The sequence below is a fragment of the Gopherus evgoodei genome, chromosome 1 (assembly GCF_007399415.2).
Source record: "Gopherus evgoodei ecotype Sinaloan lineage chromosome 1, rGopEvg1_v1.p, whole genome shotgun sequence".
Lineage (NCBI taxonomy): Eukaryota > Metazoa > Chordata > Testudines > Testudinidae > Gopherus > Gopherus evgoodei.
In genome coordinates, this window is record NC_044322.1 from 351,855,848 (window position 1) to 351,874,111 (window position 18,264).

Consider the following 18,264-nt stretch of genomic DNA (forward strand, 5'->3'; position numbering starts at 1 on the left):
ATTGTAGATCCCCTTAGGCTCCTTCATTAGTGCATAACTGCCCAATACTGCTACCAGCTACTGGAGCTACTCCTTTAGCTCAAGTGGTAGGCTTGTGTACCATGGATCTGAAAGTCCTGGTTTCCAACCCTTCTGGCAATCTGTTTAGAGGGTTGATGCATCATTGCTGGGGCAGGGAAATATGCATTGAAACTCAGTAACAAATGTCCCAACCTTCTAGGTTTAAATGTGTTTCTGGGGCTTCTGTGCAAAGGGGTGTGCTGGCGTCTCTCTGGTTTTGAACGGGATGAAGATTTGTAGCTAAAAAAATCCCACTGCCCCTTTGCCTTTGCTGTTTTTGTTTTGTTTTCTGCTGTATGACAAGATGTAGCCACCAATCAGAATCCCCACCCCCTGCCTCTATTTAAAATGCATGCTTGAGCAGCCTGCCCTTGGGTCAGTGACAAATACCTACATCATTCATCCTGCTGTAATGGAACCTTTTCTCCAAATTCCCCTACACTACAGGGATTAAAGGATTAAACCCTTCACCTTCAGGAAATAGCTTTTCATGCTGTGATGGGCTATCCACATCAAGGGAACCTTTTTTAAACATTTTCAGTACCACACTTTTCCATCAGTAATGTGTGCCTCAAGGGTTCCATCATCCGTTTTTTCAGGACACAATGGCAATGGTGTTGGGGATGGGTTACTTTTCTGTGCATGCTATAAGACTATTGCTACTTAGCCTTTACATGGTTCTTCCACCTGGAGATCTCCAGGCATTTACATGGGGTGGTGATGTTATCCCTATTTTGCGGATAGGGAAATCAAGACAGTTAATGGGCATGCCCAAGCTCATACATAGAGTAAGACAGTGGCAGGTATGGGAATGTAGATGAACCAAACACTGGACCATACTGCTTTCCCAAATGCCACTGACAATTGTAATGGCAAATTATCATTTGTGGGAGTGTCCACAACATACTAGGCACTTCCCATATGTACCTGCTGAGTATGCCCCAAGGAGCTCACAGATTAAGGAAAGACAGGTAGGCAGGCCTGGTCTGCACAGGGTTTATTATCTAATGGTGTGATCTAGTTAAATCAGTGCACATCCCTGTGTGTGGACAGTCTTATTTCAGTTTATTATTTTTATTTACTTATTTGTATTGCACTAGTGCCTGGCAACCCCAGTGATAGACCTAGGACTCCCATTGTGCTAGGGCCTGTACAAACATAGAGCAAAAAGACAGCACTTTCCCCATACAGACTGTCTTTTTGTCTGCTCTGACATCAAAAATAATCATGTCCACACAGGCTAGAACTAGCTTAAATAAATTGGTTTAAAATCAGATTCAAGTTCAACTGGTGCAACTTTCCCCTGTAAACAGAAGTCAGGGAATAGGCCCAATGATGGAGCTTTTTTACACAAATTCAGACTGGGTTTTTCCTGCTGTAGAGATGTTACATTTAATACAAATGGGAACGAACTGAAAAGTTTAAATGTGAATCCCTATTTTTTGGCAGTGATCCTTCATATTAGAAATGACTTGAGTCTGGGCAGTGCCTTGCTTTGCAGAATTAATGTTACCAAGCTCTAACATACTGCACAGATTGCAACAGACAAGCAGTGTCACTTCAGCTGGAACTGAGGAAGTAGACTGCTACAGAACATAAGCAATTTTATCTGTAGGATCACCTGATCACTAGCATCAAGGTTGCATCAGCCGCTGTGCTTCAGGAGGAGTGAGCATAATAAGAGTGTAATAGCAAGTGTATCCTCATCCCAGACAAGCCATTGCATTTTCTATGTTAGGATCTTTAGCGCTGATACAATAACAGTACACACTTTATGTTCATCTGATCAGTCTGCTGCAATGTTTTAAAGCTGCAGCCATGTATTGATCATGGGGGGTTTAATTGCATAGTAAGTTATGTTACCTGGTTTCTGCTGAGAGGGCATCACAGCATTTAATACAATTAGTTCTCAGGGATGTGACCTTTTAGAGTACCATAGGTTAAAACGCCTTTTAATATGCACTAATTGACTGCAGAGTTTGAGAATGGGAAGGCATCAACCACAGCTGTCCTCAGCAGTTAAGCCTAAATGCTGCTGCACAAAATGATCTCCTCCTGTCATGTCACTCACTGGTTCCAGTGAAGCCATTGGCTCTGCTTTCCCTGTACCTCACGGTGAAGCTTCTCTTTCTCCTCAGCAAGGGCATGGTGGACCCTACTTCCGTTCACGTCTGAGCTTTCATCTCCTGCTTCCCCTCGCATTGTCTTCACTGCCTCCGATCTAGTTAATGTAGCATCCCTATCTGCCTGGATACCTCTTTTAGCGCCAATCTCCTTACAAGTTTTGATGGACAGGCTTGGTTCTTCTGGATCCCACCTTCAGCTCAGCACCGTGTAACTTTTTTATTTTCTTCCCATATGAAATTAGTTGGCATCATTAACAATATGAAATAAAAATAACACTGACAACACCTATCTATAATATCCAGTTATAAGCAGAGGATGCTTTGGCTAAAGGTGGGATTCAGGATACCCGGGTTCCACTCCTGTGTCTTGCATTGTGAATTTCCTACTTAGGGTAGGATATTTCAAAGGAGCTGAATGCAATTAGGGGCCTGAATTGCACTAAATCAATGGGTGCTCAGTTCCAACCCCCTTAGGGTCCACTAAAAATCCCAGAGCCTGTTTCTCTGTGCCTCAACTTCCCCCTTTTTAAAAAGGGAATCATAATACTTCCCTCTCAGAAGTTAGACTGAACTCTTCAGAGTCTCTCAAACACTTCAGAATGTTAGGCCCTGATCTTACTTCTGTTGGAGGTCAAAGGCTCAAAGCTCAAGGCCAGGCCCTCGTGCTGAAAGGCCCTTCTGTAGGAGTAGTAGTGCTTATTATTGCTACCAAACGTATAAAATACAATGCCTGCTTTTGCTGGCTTTAGGGGTATTGGTCTCGATAACAGCTTTGACTCTCCAGAACATAGGGTACAGACGGACAGCTACATTTTCATCCACCAACTGGGTAGTTAGCAGCCTACCCAGCTTCCATGTGCAATGCAAGTTTTGAGCATGCAGACCCTGGAATACACAGAGCCCAAATGTAGATCCTGGAACAGAAGGAAATGTGTTCTGTGCTATTCAAACTGTGCCCGTTACATCTATGGCAAGAGAGCTTGGTTTGGAGGATCATATTGATGCCTTTGGGAGAAGCAGTGTTACAAAAGAAGGGTGAGCTCATTCACTATCTAATTGTAAATGTCACTTCTCAGGTTGAAATTGTCTCACTGTTTACTACCCTCCCTCAGGATATGTAACAAGCATGTGACATTTTAACCTTGTGGCTCTGACCTCTACCTACTAATTAAGTGACCTCAGCCCCTGGGATGTAGATCTTAGCTGCTTCATTCCTTTCCAGCAAGTGAAAAGCACACAGCTGTTTCTACACAGGGCTTCATGGAGAAGCACCTGCAGCCCTCATTTGACTTCAGGGGGTATTCAGCACTTGTTGGAGGACCACACTGTGCCATCAGTTTGTAAGCAGAACACTCCATTGCTTAGAAATGGATAGTGCAAGATTGCCTAGAATCAGGCCAGCAGCTGTCCTTTCACCCTCTCTGGCTACTATTTCAAATTTAAATCTGAAAGGATGAAATGAAGTCACCAGACCAGGCAATCACATAGTCCTTATTATAATCCTAGCATCTAAGAGCCCCAGTCATGCAACAAGACCCCTCTTCTTGCATGTACTTTTGCTAAATAGACTAATTTGTGTTTTTACCACAAGCCTTGAGCATGAGCTGATGTGTAGCTGCACAGTTCCAAGATCACCCAAGGAAAGGGATTGATGCTTCAGAGGAACACAATCCTTAATAGGAGAAAAGAACTACCCTCCCTACAGGTCAGCTCTGCTGGTTGTTGTGTTGGAGGATGGGGGTGGAGGAGCCAAATATCTGCTCAGGGAGGTGGTGGGAGTGGCCAGTGCACAACATTTTTATATAAGACTTTGGTCTAATTTTGGTTGTTGGGTTTAGTGTGTGGGTGCTAGGTGGTGTTGGTGGCCTGTGATAAACAGGAGGCCTGACTAGATGATCTGGTAGTCCCTTCCATCCTTAAACTCTGTAACGCTAGCTCCTACTTACTCCTCCAGACCTGGACTCTGGCCCTCATTTATTTTTGTGTAATTCTGAAACATCACCACAATGATACTGAAGCTCCATTCTCACTGTAAACTGGTGAGAGAAAGAGGCCAGGATGTTACTATTACAAATACAGAAGCCATTTAATTCAACTCAGTCAAGTTGAGTCCTTGGATTGCTATTAGCCTCTTTGTGATGGGATCTGGATTGTGATACCTGTGCTCTTTTAGCTGGAGAATGATGAAATTATTACTGTTGTAATTCTGTTACAGCACGTGATTGATTTCCTTTTCTTTCTTTTTTGCACACGCGTTTTTTTAAAGTGTGAATGAGCAGATGGCAATGTTTCCATGTCTGACTTTTCCCCTTTAGTACCACGCTCAAATCCAGGCACAAAACAGAATTTTAATTTGATGTTGTTTACTAAGGTTTTTCATTTCAGGAACATTTTTTTAACCACTCATTCAGAATGACTGGGAAGATTTTTTTTTTAATAATTTTTTTTTTTTTGTCCAAGACATAGTCATCGATTTTGTATGAGATTATAGAATTTGGATGTTTCTGGGAGTGAGTTAGTGGGCATTTGAGTAGGCTTTCAATATGAGTAATGTGAGGTTCTATACAATTAAGAGACAAGTGGTCAATTAGCATCGTGGATGGATCACTTAGTGTATTGACAATGAAAGTTCTCAGAGTATATTTTTTAAACAAAAATTGATTTGTTCATTTGACAGTGTTGATTTATCCCCAAGCCAAAATTAATAATAGATTATTCTGTAATTATATTGTTTCATCCAAAATATTTTAGTTTCACATGTGTAACTGTCTAGTCTTTACTTACTGTAGTTATTCAATTCCCTGAACTCTGGCTATGCAAATCTTAGGCCTTGTCTACACTAAAGGGAAAAGTCAATTTAAGCTACACAATTTGAGTTACATAAATAGCGTAACTCAAATCGACGTAGCTTAGCTGTACTTACCGTGAGGTCCGCACTACATGATGTCAACTGGAGACACTCTTCCATCAACTTCCCTTACTCTTTTCAATCAGGTGGCGTACAGGAGTTGACAGGAGAGCGGCAGGTTGATTTAGCAGGTCTTCATTAGATCACTAAATCAACTGCCGATGCATCGATCGCTAAAGCATTGATCCTCTGGTAAGTGTAGACAAGCTTTTATTTCCATAGCCCTGGTCTACACTGGGGAGAGGATTGATCTAAGTTACGCAACTTCAGCTACGTGAATAACATAGCTGAAGTTGACGTACTTAGATCGACTTACCGTGGTGTCTTCACCGCAGTGAGTCGACTGCTGCCGCTCCCCTGTTGAGTCTGCTTGTGCCTCTCGCGGCGCTGGAGTATAGGAGTCAACGGAAGATTGCTCGGGGGTCAATTTATTGTGTCTAGACTAAATTGATCCCCCACTGGATCAACTGCTACCCACTGATCTGGCAGGTAGTGAAGGCATACCCATAGTCACTCTACACTTATTTCTCAATACAATGAAAAGCTTTTATTCCACATGGCTAATGATATCAACCAGTTACAGTATAGGGAGTTGCAAGATTTCTGTATGGTTACTTCTCAATAAATACCGTGAATGTGCAAGTCTCTGTAATCTGGCAACTATATTTCAGACACTTATATTGACTTTAGGGTGAATAAAAATGTGGTTTATTTTTTTGAAAAAATTAACAGATTTTAAAAATTTAAATCAGATTATTTTGATTTTATGATGTAAATGACAGTGTTTTTCTTTTTAAAAATAAAACCAATTAATTTATTACAAAATATGTTAAGGCCTAGACTTATTCTAATCTCTTAAAACACTTATATAAAAAATAACAATGCTGAATCCATGAGTCTCCATCAAAATCTTTGCGTTAAAGGCTGCTTTTCTATATAAAGAAAAAATTCAGGGAGAAATATCTAACTTTTGAGATCAAGCTTTATAAATGTGGCACGATAGATCATGTATTGTATTAAAGATTTGTTTTGTTGAATAAAAATACATTTTATATTCTGTTTTGTGTGTTTAATTAAATTCCAGTTACCATCCTAAGGTAGCTTGACATAAATTGTGAGCAGAACATTAATTATCTAGTAAATAAGCAATATACCATTCACCATTTCCTAACTTACTAAAATATACAATTAATTAATTAGAATCTGAAAATATTAAGCTATATAATGGATTAAATACATGTATATAATTATAGTTGCATCCTCCAGGGTAGAAAAAAAGATGTACTAAATCTGATATAAAAGGCTCTGTTTGGTTGTAAATCAAGATGTTGTAATAGTTATGTCAACCAATGGGAAAATAGCTGAAGTACAAATGGACAAGTTGATTACAATCGATGAATTAAATTGAGTCTGTTCATGGGGTGATTTAAATCACATTGATTTAAATCAATCCACCTGTGCTGCATTTTAAAGAAGTTAACCAGCAACAAAAATGGCTGCCTCAGCTTCAAAGAAGCTTCAAAGAATAAGACGACAAAATAATACCAAAAAAGAAATAAATAAAAGTTTAAACTTATTTCTCTTTTTAAAAGATTTTTTTTTACTATCCCATAGCATGTTAACAGACTGACTAAGCTGTATACTGTATATTTCTCAGAAGAAAAGTTTTGCAGGTTGAAATCTCTTGCTTCAACAAGATTGTAATGACCCTTGAAACAGACAAATGTGAATAAACAGATCTCAGTATATGGCACAGAATATGCTTTAAAAGGTCACTAAGAAGCATAGAATCAAAGTTATTTGGGGGGTTTTTTAGAAAGAAGAATGAATTTAAAAACCAGTCCATGATTTGTGCTTTCAGAATAGATAAAATAAGGTGTTCATACAATTCTCTTGTCACTTGGAACTGAGCAGATGCTTCCTGCACTAATTATGGTGTCAGCATGGCCTTTTGGGGGCAAACCAACTGTTAAATAATAGCATGCACTTGTCCTGAGCAATATGGATAGGGTGACCAGACAGCAAATGTGAAAAATCAGGACAGAGGTGAGGGGAGACCTATATTAATAAAAAAAGACCCAAAAATCGGGACTGTCCCTATAAAATCGGGCCATCTGGTCACTCTAAATATGTATGGGCATCTCGTGCTCCAAGAGGCTCAGATATGAATGCACCCAACTAATGGTCCTTAAACATTACTGAAATATGATTGCAGTGTAAGGTATTAAGGTAGGGCATTCAGCAATGAAGCCCAAGAAGCTGATGAGGTTATGAGAAATGGCAATTTGGCTAAAGTTCAAAAAAATAAAAGGCAGTGGTGAAAGGATTGTAGATCACTTCCAGTGCCAGTTCCAGTCCCTGGTCCTAATCTTTAAGGCCCTAGAAGAGCTGGGGACAAAGCTTCTTTGAATGATGCCAACAACCAACCAGAGAAGATAAGATTGAGCCCAAGCTTTATTCTTTTCAGAGTGTGTTACAAAACCCTCCTGTTTTCAGAAGCCTTCCTTTGATAACTGAAGACAAAGGGTACATCCACACTACCCGCCAGATCGGCGGATAGCGATTGATCTATCAGAGATCGATTTATTGCATCTCTTCTAGACGCGATAAATTGATCCCCACCGCACTCCCCGTTGACTCCGGAACTCCACTAGGGCAAGAGGCGGAAGCGGAGTAGATGGGGGAGCTGCGGCTGTTGATCTCACGCAGTGAGGACAGGAGGTAAGTCGAAATAAGATACGTCAGCTTCAGCTACGCTATTCTTGTAGCTGAAGCTGCGTATCTTCCATCGACCTCCCCCCACCAGTGTAGACCAGCCCAAAGAATTGCAATTTCCAAGACAGTACAAAGCGGCCAAATGCAGGAAAGGCAAAGAACAAAATCCATTAAGGACAACTGTACAATTCCTAATTACTTTATCTAGTGCTCTGCTAGATCTACCAAAACTAAACTAATCTTTCTCTCTGCCAGTGAAGGACTGCTCCCTGCAATGAGTTCTCCCTTGCTCCCCTCCCAACACATCCAACCAGTTTCAAACCTTTAAATATCTAAAAAGTAACTCCTTTACGGGATGCTCCAGTAATACAGACATCAAATCCGTTTTGAGCATATTCGCCATCTGTGAGAAGCCTGTGATCCTAAGACTTGAAGACTCTCCAGTTTAGTTACCAGTAACTTGGGTAAAGTTAATGCAGAAATGTTGTATAACGTATGTTCAGACTAATATATGTTTGATTTTTGCAGCTAATATATTAAAGTAAAGCCAGAGACAGAGTTCTGCAATAAACATGGTTGAAATATTTTTCATTCTGAATAATAATATAATTGAACCTTAATGGTCAAAGGACAATGTATTTCCGGGTAATTAATTACTGGCCATGATAGCTGATAGTTGATAACCTAAAATTATATCGTGGGCCATTAACCCTTGGTCATTAGTAGCCAGGGACATGCCTAGTCAAGGTCATTATTACTACTATACCACAGGCTACTATAATAGGAAAGCATGAAAATTAGCTGTATTAAAACCTTTTTCCCCACTCTCTTCCCTCTTTAGCAATACAGGGCAAATTGTGCTCTCAATCACTCCGGATTTATAATGACTTTAATGGATTTACTCAACATTTATACAGATATCAATCTGAGCAGAACTTGGCCTGTTGTTTTTGGGTTGTAGACACTTATCCACTAAGAATTGGAATGAGATGAGACACAAAGAACATTTGCCTCGATCTACAATGGGCAGCGGCATCAGATGAATAACATAATTATTTAATTTAAATTTTTAAAACAACTACCACAAGGCATGCTCTTGTTAGTTGTTTCAGCAGTAGGCCGAGGAATGAGTGGCCCCTCGACACTGAACTATTGTCTCATGCCTGTTTCATTAGCAATAAACATGGCATCCGGCAGACAGTTTTGTAGGAAACAAGTCTTTATTAAGTATTCTGAGTGGCCAGTCTTACATGCTGAAAATGTAGAGTGTGTGTGTGTATGTGAGTGAGAGAGAGAGAGAGAGAGAGAGAGAGAGAGAGAGCGCAGCCTGGCCTCAGCTTGAATTCCTGAGACCTTGGTGTCACAATAAACAGGATCCCTCATGAAACTTGACCTTTTCTCCAGTTCCAACTATCATCCTACAATCACTAAACATTTTCCCTCCGGCTAAGAACTGAGGCACATTAATGCTTTGGGGGAGCGTATCCTACTGTTTCTCATGCTCCACCTGTTGTGAGGATAAAACAGTACCCAGGGTTGTCCAGCTGGTTCTCACCAAACCTAAACTCACTGAAAGAAGGATGATGAATAATATCTTGAAAAGAAACCTGAGAGTCACTGTAATTACTAAGAATTATATTTTTTAAAACATGGAAAATAATTGCAATAAGAACTATCGAGCAAGGATAACTTGTATTACAGTAACATCTTTCTTTAAAAAATGGTGATAGTCATGTTCACTGGTGGCCATGGTTTTACATATTTATTGAATTAAACACAGAACAATAATGATGATATATCTTGTTTGGTTGTGTTCATCGAGTGTCCAAAAGTGTGCTAAGCAACTCCCATAGAATAAGATGGCTTCCTGCTCAAAAGAGCATAGCCCCATGGAAGTTAGGCACCTAAATACCTTTAAAAATCTAGCCCTGAGCTCTTCAGGGCAGAGAGTTGTCTTATTCTAAGGCCCTGCTCTTGCAATGGGACTGCACAGGAGCACTAGTGGATTACAGTGATGCCGAAACAGCCAAAATAGGGACCAGGATGGGGAAAGCAACAGAATGCACAAGCAGTGATTGCGTTGAAGTCTGTTGCACAACTTATTAGTGCTAAGATTTTTTTCCCCTCTGAGGTTATTTTTTTGGAGTCAAGTGCTGATTAAAAAAGGCAGCTTAATCAAACAGCATAAGTTGATTTCATGTTGAATGGAGCCAATATCACTTCCTGTATCCATATCAAAGCATACCTTGCAAACACTTGTATGCTCACTGATTCAGTGAAGGTAAAGGTCTCTCATGTTTATTTCTCATTTTCTTTGTATATCCAGTAGCTGATGTGTTCTGTTTGCTTTCTCATGCCTTGTGATAGGACATGCATGTAATTTCATTAATTGTCTCTGTTTTGGAAGGCCTGTGCTTCTTATAGGATGAACACATTTTTAATAGCTCTGTTGTCAGCCTAGCTGGATCTACATTCAGCTTTTTCCTGGGAAATAGTTCTCAGTTAGAATAAGAGGCTTCTTGCCTTTGGATGCAGTATTTAAATTCCATTAGGGACCACTCATTATTTAGCATGTCGTGCATCAAAGCTGTAGGGAAGATCAGCAAAAGAACGTTAATTAGAGATGGCCCAAAACCAAGTCCCAGATCCTGACATCTCTGAACATGGGGGAAATTTGGGTTTGGATCCACTTCCAAACACTCCAGCTTTGGGTTGCCACTCATTACAGCATTGTTAACAGTGGTCCTGTGGTTAAGTTTGAAGAAGCCACTTTCAAACACAAGTTGCAGTTTTGAACTTCCTACTCCTGTGCGTGTGCACACCTGTGCACATCCACACTTGGCACATGACATTTTTCATGTCTAGCCTCAGATTTGTCAAAAATGATGTCTTTGTAGTTAAGCACTGCCAAACTGCACACCCGAAGTGTGTGCACAGGACACTTTTGAGACCTAGTTTGGACATGTGCAGAAGTGTGCATGGGTCATACTGACTGACTGAAAACAGGGCGGTTGTTATATAAAGGAATTGAAGAATACAATCAAGTCCTAGATGTGTTTTAATTATTGACTCATTGATCGGTAATAATAATTTTATTGCCAAGTCCATATATGTAAAATACATACTTTCTGTCTTATTTAATGACTAACCTCTTACTAAGAAGGCAATCGAGAATATTTTCCAAGTGGTACTCAAATTCTATTATCTGTGAGTAGAATGTATATGTACAGAATGTTGAGAATTTATTTCTTAGCGACAGTGAGGGGGTCATCTTGCCATCATTAGCCCCATTCCTGCAGCCTTTAATCAAGCCGAGCGGTATTTACTTACATCAGTAGTCCCATATCAATTGACTACTCTTTGATTGATGGTTGCAGTGCTGGGTCTGTTGATTTCAGTGGGATTTTTGCCATATACTTCAATGGGAACTTGTTTGGATCCTAATTCACTTGGGGATAAATTCTGGTTTTGGCTACATGAGAATAGATTCAGAGTAACTTCATTTTCCCCAGTAAAGTTCATTCTGATTTAAACTAGTATAATCAAGAGCAAATGTCAGCCCTTGTCTTATGCCTAATATAGTTTTCAGAAACTACAACACACAAAACTCAGTCCAACTTTTCTTCACACTGAGTCCTATGGTTTCAATCAGTAAAAATTTCTCATGTGGATGAGGGTAACAGGACTGTGGGTATGTGGGTTGTTTGGTTTTGGGGTTATTATTGGCTTATTGGTGGAATATTCCTGTTCAAAAAAGGGTGACTTCTTAGTAATGATGCATCATCAAATATGTACCTTGCATTGATATTTTTAGGTGCTAAAGCCACCATTTCAATGAAGCTGGGGTGGTGAAAATTGTCCATAACATTTTAGATATATAATTAAAGTACCATCTGCCTCTGAAATGTAGCAGATGTATAATTGATATTCACTGCTGATTTGCCACTTGATTTTTGCAGATATTTAATGCTATAATAGTTTATACAGTGGGATTCTAAATACCCATGTGAGAATTCTCTTCTTCACTTGTTCCCTACCAGAAGTGTAACTATCTTTCCTAGCACTTGGAAGGCAGAAGTATTAAAAGATAATTTGCAATAAACCAAGCCAAAATGTTACAGTACTAGGATGTAAATAGATAAGAAGCTGCTTGACATTTTATCAATTTCAAAGAGCTGTTCACTCCTGTAAAATCACAATTTTAGCCAGAAATGCTCGTTAGAAAAGTTAAAATGTTACTCCCAGAAATAAACACATTTTCTGCACTAATTAGGATCCATGTCTTATAACTGGGATTATAAAGAGGGAGAGGTATTTGCTTTTATGTGGAAATATAGATCTCCCATTTGAAAATATGAACATTCCAACAGCAGAAATGTTTAGGTTTTGGGAAATCAGAAGACCAACTGAAAATGAAAGAAAAGCTTTCTTCACTGGAAGAACTGCACAGCTGATGATGATCAGATTGAAACCCATAGCAGGTCCCTAACAAACAGTGAGTTTACCCACAGAAAGTCCAAACACTGTAGAAGAACAGTGGTATGTGTCTTTCTTTTGTCACTGTTTAATCATCTTGTTTTCTATAAGGGAATCCTTCCAGGAAAAACAGTGGGCCTTAATTTTCTCCCATCAAAATTAAAGGAATTTTGTCATTGGCATCAACGGAAGCAGGTTTTAAATTTGTTGCCACCTCTTCTGATACCAGTGTCCTATTCTGGCATCCAGTTTGCACCTTGGCTGAGTGGTAGTGCATGTACAGGGCCTTGTACATTGGCTTGTCAGTGGACAAGAAATCAGTAATGGAGAATCTGGGTATATTCTAAGTGTAACTTGCCTTATTTATGCACATATCCCAGTCCTGGAAAAGAGGTGCTCAAAGAGCAAGCAGGTAACCCCTTTTTTCCAGGAATCTCAACCCAGCATCACTGCCCAGGTCCGAAAGCACAACTCTGCCTCAAGAATTGACTGTAATCAGAGACCAAGGCAGTAAGCAAACTCTCCTGCAGGTCACATGATTCCTGTTCCAAAGACGACTGCATCTACACAGAACCTCACGTAACCCTAAACTAACAATACACGTCTTCCCAAGGCTGAACTTGAAAGACTATATGTAACAGCAACACTCATAGACTCATAGACTCTAGGACTGGAAGGGACCTCGAGAGGTCATCGAGTCCAGTCCCCTGCCCTCATTGCAGGACCAAATACTGTCTAGACCATCCCTAATAGACATTTATCTAACCTACTCTTAAATATCTCCAGAGATGGAGATTCCACAACTTCCCTAGGCAATCTATTCCAGTGTTTAACTACCCTGACAGTTAGGAACTTTTTCCTAATGTCCAGCCTAAATCTCCCTTGCTGCAGTTTAAGCCCATTGCTTCTTGTTCTATCATTGGAGGCTAAGGTGAACAAGTTTTCTCCCTCCTCCTGATGACACCCTTTTAGATACCTGAAAACTGCTATCATATTCCCTCTCAGTCTTCTCTTTTCCAACTAAACAAACCCAATTCCTTCAGCCTTCCTTCATAGGTCATGTTCTCAAGACCTTTAATCATTCTTGTTGCTCTTCTCTGGACCCTCTCCAATTTCTCCACATCTTTCTTGAAATGCGGTGCCCAGAACTGGACACAATACTCCAGTTGAGGCCTAACCAGCGCAGAGTAAAACGGAAGAATGACTTCTCGTGTCTTGTTTACAACACACCTGTTAATGCATCCCAGAATCACGTTTGCTTTTTTTGCAACAGTATCACACTGTTGACTCATATTATGCTTGTGGTCTACTATGACCCCTAGATCTCTTTCTGCCATACTCCTTCCTAGACAGTCTCTTCCCATTATGTATGTGTGAAACTGATTGTTCCTTCCTAAGTGGAGCACTTTGCATTTATCTTTATTGAACTTCATCCTGTTTACCTCAGACCATTTCTCCAATTTGTCCAGATCATTTTGAATTTTGACCCCTGTCCTCCAAAGCAGTTGCAATCCCTCCCAGTTTGGTATCGTCCGCAAACTTAATAAGCGTACTTTCTATGCCAACATCTAAATCGTTGATGAAGATATTGAACAGAACCGGTCCCAAAACAGACCCCTGCGGAACCCCACTTGTTATACCTTTCCAGCAGGATTGGGAGCCATTAACAACTACTCTCTGAGTACGGTTATCCAGCCAGTTATGCACCCACCTTATAGTAGCCCCATCTAAATTGTACTTTCCTAGTTTATCTATAAGAATATCATGCGAGACTGTATCAAATGCCTTACTAAAGTCTAGGTATATCACATCCACCGCTTCTACCTTATCCACAAGGCTCGTTATCCTATCGAAGAACGCTATCAGATTAGTTTGACACGATTTGTTCTTTACAAATCCATGCTGGCTATTCCCTATCACCTTACCACCTTCCAAGTGTTTGCAGATGATTTCTTTGATTACCTAGGCAAGTAGAGTAAAGATACACCAGAACCTACACAGTTCTCTACAAGCCCAAGTCATGTTTCCCATGTCCACCTTTCTATATTTAGCCCTGTAGTGTCCTGCTGCCTCCCCATTGCTGGAGCCTTTCCCCATCACAGCAAAAGACTGGCAGCGGGGACAGGTTCTGGCAGCTCTCCAGCCAAAAGCTGCCAGAGCCTTTCCTTATTGCCTCCCCAACTAAAGCCTTTCACTGCCACATGTAGCCACATGCCACTGAGCGGATGCAGCCTGCGGCATGTAGCTACATACGCCCTACACGCTCCCACCAGAATAGGTGAGGCCTCTCTCTCTCCTCATTATAGAGATTGGCCTGAACCAAAAATCCTTGATCTGAACAGTTCTGAACGTTGTGACCTGACCCTGAGTCACATTCTGGTTTGTCACTGTGGGGTAACTACAGTAACTTCACTGACTTCATTAGATTTACTGCAGAATTGCAGTATTGCAAATGAGATCCCAATTTAATCCCTTATTAATAATGGGCTAAATCAAAAGCCCAGATCGATCTGAGCATCCTTGAATAGATCTAAGCATCCAGATTTGAATTTGCAGCTCTCAGTATTACCAGCTCCAAGTATTAAACAATCATGAGTGAAATGTCAAAAATAATGAGATTGGATTAGAAATCATGAGACTATTTTACAAAGTCTAAAATTTGAGTGCTTTTTCTTTTTTTTTCTTTGCCTTCTGGTTTTTCAGCCTTTACATTCCACTCATGTCACATTTTCACGCGTGTCTCCAGAGCTATAAAGAAGCATATATTTTTGATTTTGTGGTTTTAGTTTGTTTTATTTATGTATTTATTGCATTGAAAGTGGAGATTCTTTGGTAATTTCATAACTGGAACTTGGGCCTTAGTGAAAGCATCAAATATCATGAGCCTTCAGATAAAAGTGTGAGAGGTACCGGAAACATCTCTAATCTATTTTCATTCTTCCCAAAAATAAAACTCATCTATTGGTTGTTGTTTTTTTTAACCAAATTATTGACTGATCTGTTTTGCTTTAAAAAGACACCTCCCTTAGCTTGAAATGTTGTCAGTTTTAAAATAAAGAATTAAAAGTTTCAGGTATAGCCTGTACTCAAGTCCTCCTAATTTTTTAGTTTTAAAATCACATTTCCCTATGTTTCTTTTAGATGTTTTTTCTCTTCCCTGTTGCTGTATGAAAAGATCACCTCTATTTTTTGCAACATTTTTTGAGAGGTCTCAGTTTTGTCTTGCTAAGGAACAAAAACAAATTCCAAAACTTTGAAATTTTTCATGAAATGGAAATCTTGTTTTCTGGCCAGCCCTAGTGTCAATACATAGGAAACTGTGGCACTGACTAGCTACTAGTGCTGTCAAGTATTGAAAGTAAACAGAGAAAATTGTTTTTCTTTAATCTCTCTGTTACAGTCATGCTAGATGTTACATGTAACAACAGTAAGGGTATGTTTACACTGAATAGGGAGGTGTGGTTGCAGCAAGTGTAGACATAGCTGAGCTAGTTTTGATCTATCTATCTAGATCAAAGCTAGCTTGAGTAACAATAGCAGTGAAGCCATGGCTGGATGGGCAGCAGCTGCTTAAGTATATAGCCAGGGTCTGGGTGGGGCTAGTCAGTGAAGACACCCAAACTGCTGCAGTTGCTATTGTTACTCGAACTAGCTTGTGTATGTCTAAATATGCCTCAATCACACATCCTGTTTTCAGTGTAGACGCACCCTTTGTAATAAATATTTTTCAGACCAATGTGATTTTTTTTTAAGTTAACACTATCCATATAATTTCTCTTTGGAGGGTTCTACCTGGTTTTATAACATATTTATAGTGCTTTGACATCTTTGGATGAAAGAGAACCTATACATGTACAATATTCTGTATTACTGGAGCCCTAGTCATGGACAAGCACTCCATTGTGCTAAGTGTTATACAAACAGAGAACAGCAAAAACAGCACCTTCACAAAAGAACATGCAATCAAAGACAAGAAAAGGGACAACAGATGGATACTGACAGATGGGGGAATACAAGGAAACAATGAGACAATATTGGTCATCAGAACAGGCTATGGTCTCAGCACACCAGCTGCCTAGCCTTTGTCAAGTGGTTTGTAGGCTTTGTGGCAAAGGAGAGCTCTAATCTTCTTGGGCCTGTAGCGAGCTTTTGCTTCTCTTTCTAGGGTAAGGAATCATTCTGAAGTCAGTGTACACCAGCTCAGAATCTAGCCCATGAACTAACATGCTGCAGGCTCCAGGCTGTGGTGTTTTAGCAGCAGGGCTGAGCCAGAAGCGTGTTGGGAGTGGAAGGCAGTAGTGGATGAGGAGAGTGGGAGACTGTTGGGTAGGGAGAGAAATGCAGAGGGGATGGAGACTTGAAATGGGTATGGAAAGAGGATATGGGGAGGGAGTACACACCAGCACAGACACAGGGACAGCATGGAGCTGGGATCCCAAGTCTTGGAAGTGGAGTTGCTTTGGAAGAGGAAGGAGTAGACTGAGCAATACAGATGCTGTCTGCCTATAGGGAAAACCAGCTAGCTGAATACCACAGTTGTCTCTCTGACACTTTCCTTGCTCCTAAATTGGCTGTTAACATAACTTCACTGTGCTCAGCTTTTGAATGCTGCCCTGTGGATTGTGTGCGGCATTCGCTTTTTCCATTGGTGTCAATGGACGCATTAGAACATGTAGCTCTTCAGTAATAAACACATCTCAGCCTTTGAAAATAGCAAGAGGTTTTTTAAAAATTAAATAAATAAACTGAATAAATAACGCAGCACTCAGGAAGCGAATGACTTTTTGTGATCATTCGCCATCACAGTCTTTCTAATAACATGATAGTCCGTTAGATTGTGAGTTCTTCCGGGCAGGGGCTGGTCCTCTGTTTGTACAGGAGCCAGTACTGTGGGGGCCTGCTCATGACTGAGGCCTGTAGGTGCTGCCAAGTTGTTGACCAATATTAATTAATTATATTCTCCTGGAGTGTTGTTTTTTTCCAAAATGTTAAGAGCAAAACATGCACTTTATAGTCCCAGCATACACAGAGAGAGAAAGTTAGAAACAAACCAAACATAACACTGCTTTATTTCTTGGAATAAAGAAATCTAGCACACCCCGCTGCTTCTTTTTTGGCCCACTCTGCAGCAGCCCCACGGCCGTGGGCCCGCTGGTCACCGCCACTGGGAGCCTGCTGCAGTTTCTGAGGCTGGTGAGGCAACTCAAGAGAGTACCACGAACAGGCTGGGTGTACAGGAATGTAGAGAAGCCAGAGAGTATATAGGATCACATGTACAAGATAGCAGTCGTTGCTTTGGTTACTGAAGATAAACAACTTAATAAAGACAGATGGGTACAACTAGCTCTGGTTCATGATACGGCTGAATGCACTGTTGGAGATATAGCACCTGCAGATAACATCTCCAAAGAGGAGAAACATCAACGAGAGGAGGCAGCTATGAAACATTTGATCTGGCTGCTATCAGAAGACCTGAGAAAAGAAACCTATGAACTTTGAGAAGACTATGAACATCAGTCTACAGCAGAAGCCAGATTTGTAGAAGAGCTGGATCAGCGTGAGATGATACTCCAAGCGTCTGCGTATGAAGAGTTGGAAAAAATGCCTGGAAGACAGCAGTACTTTTATGATTCAACTTCAGGAAAATTTAACTCTCAGAAGTAGTCCAACTTGTGTCTTCCATTAATATAGAAAGAAATACAAAAATAGCTGCTACAGCAAGCGAGCCATGCTCTTGAGGCATTTTAACACTTCCGTAGCTAAAATAAAATATTTATTTAAAAGAACAAAAACCAGCCAATTGCAGAGAAAGAGAGAGCAGACCGCCCCCTAAAGCAGAGAGGCACATCTCAACTCACCACGCTCCAGAGTGATGCTCAAGACCTAAGGCTAGTCCACACTACAAAGTTAGGAGAGCTTAATTACATCGCTTAGGGCTGTGAAAAATGTCAAGCCCTGTGTGATTTAATTAAGCCAACT

General features: G+C 40.4%; 1 pseudogene; it reads left to right on the forward strand.

Moving 5' to 3' along the window:
* The first annotated feature begins 7,771 nt into the window (after window positions 1–7,771).
* Window positions 7,772–18,023, forward strand: LOC115645283 (annotated as a pseudogene).
* The last annotated feature ends 241 nt before the right edge of the window (window positions 18,024–18,264 follow it).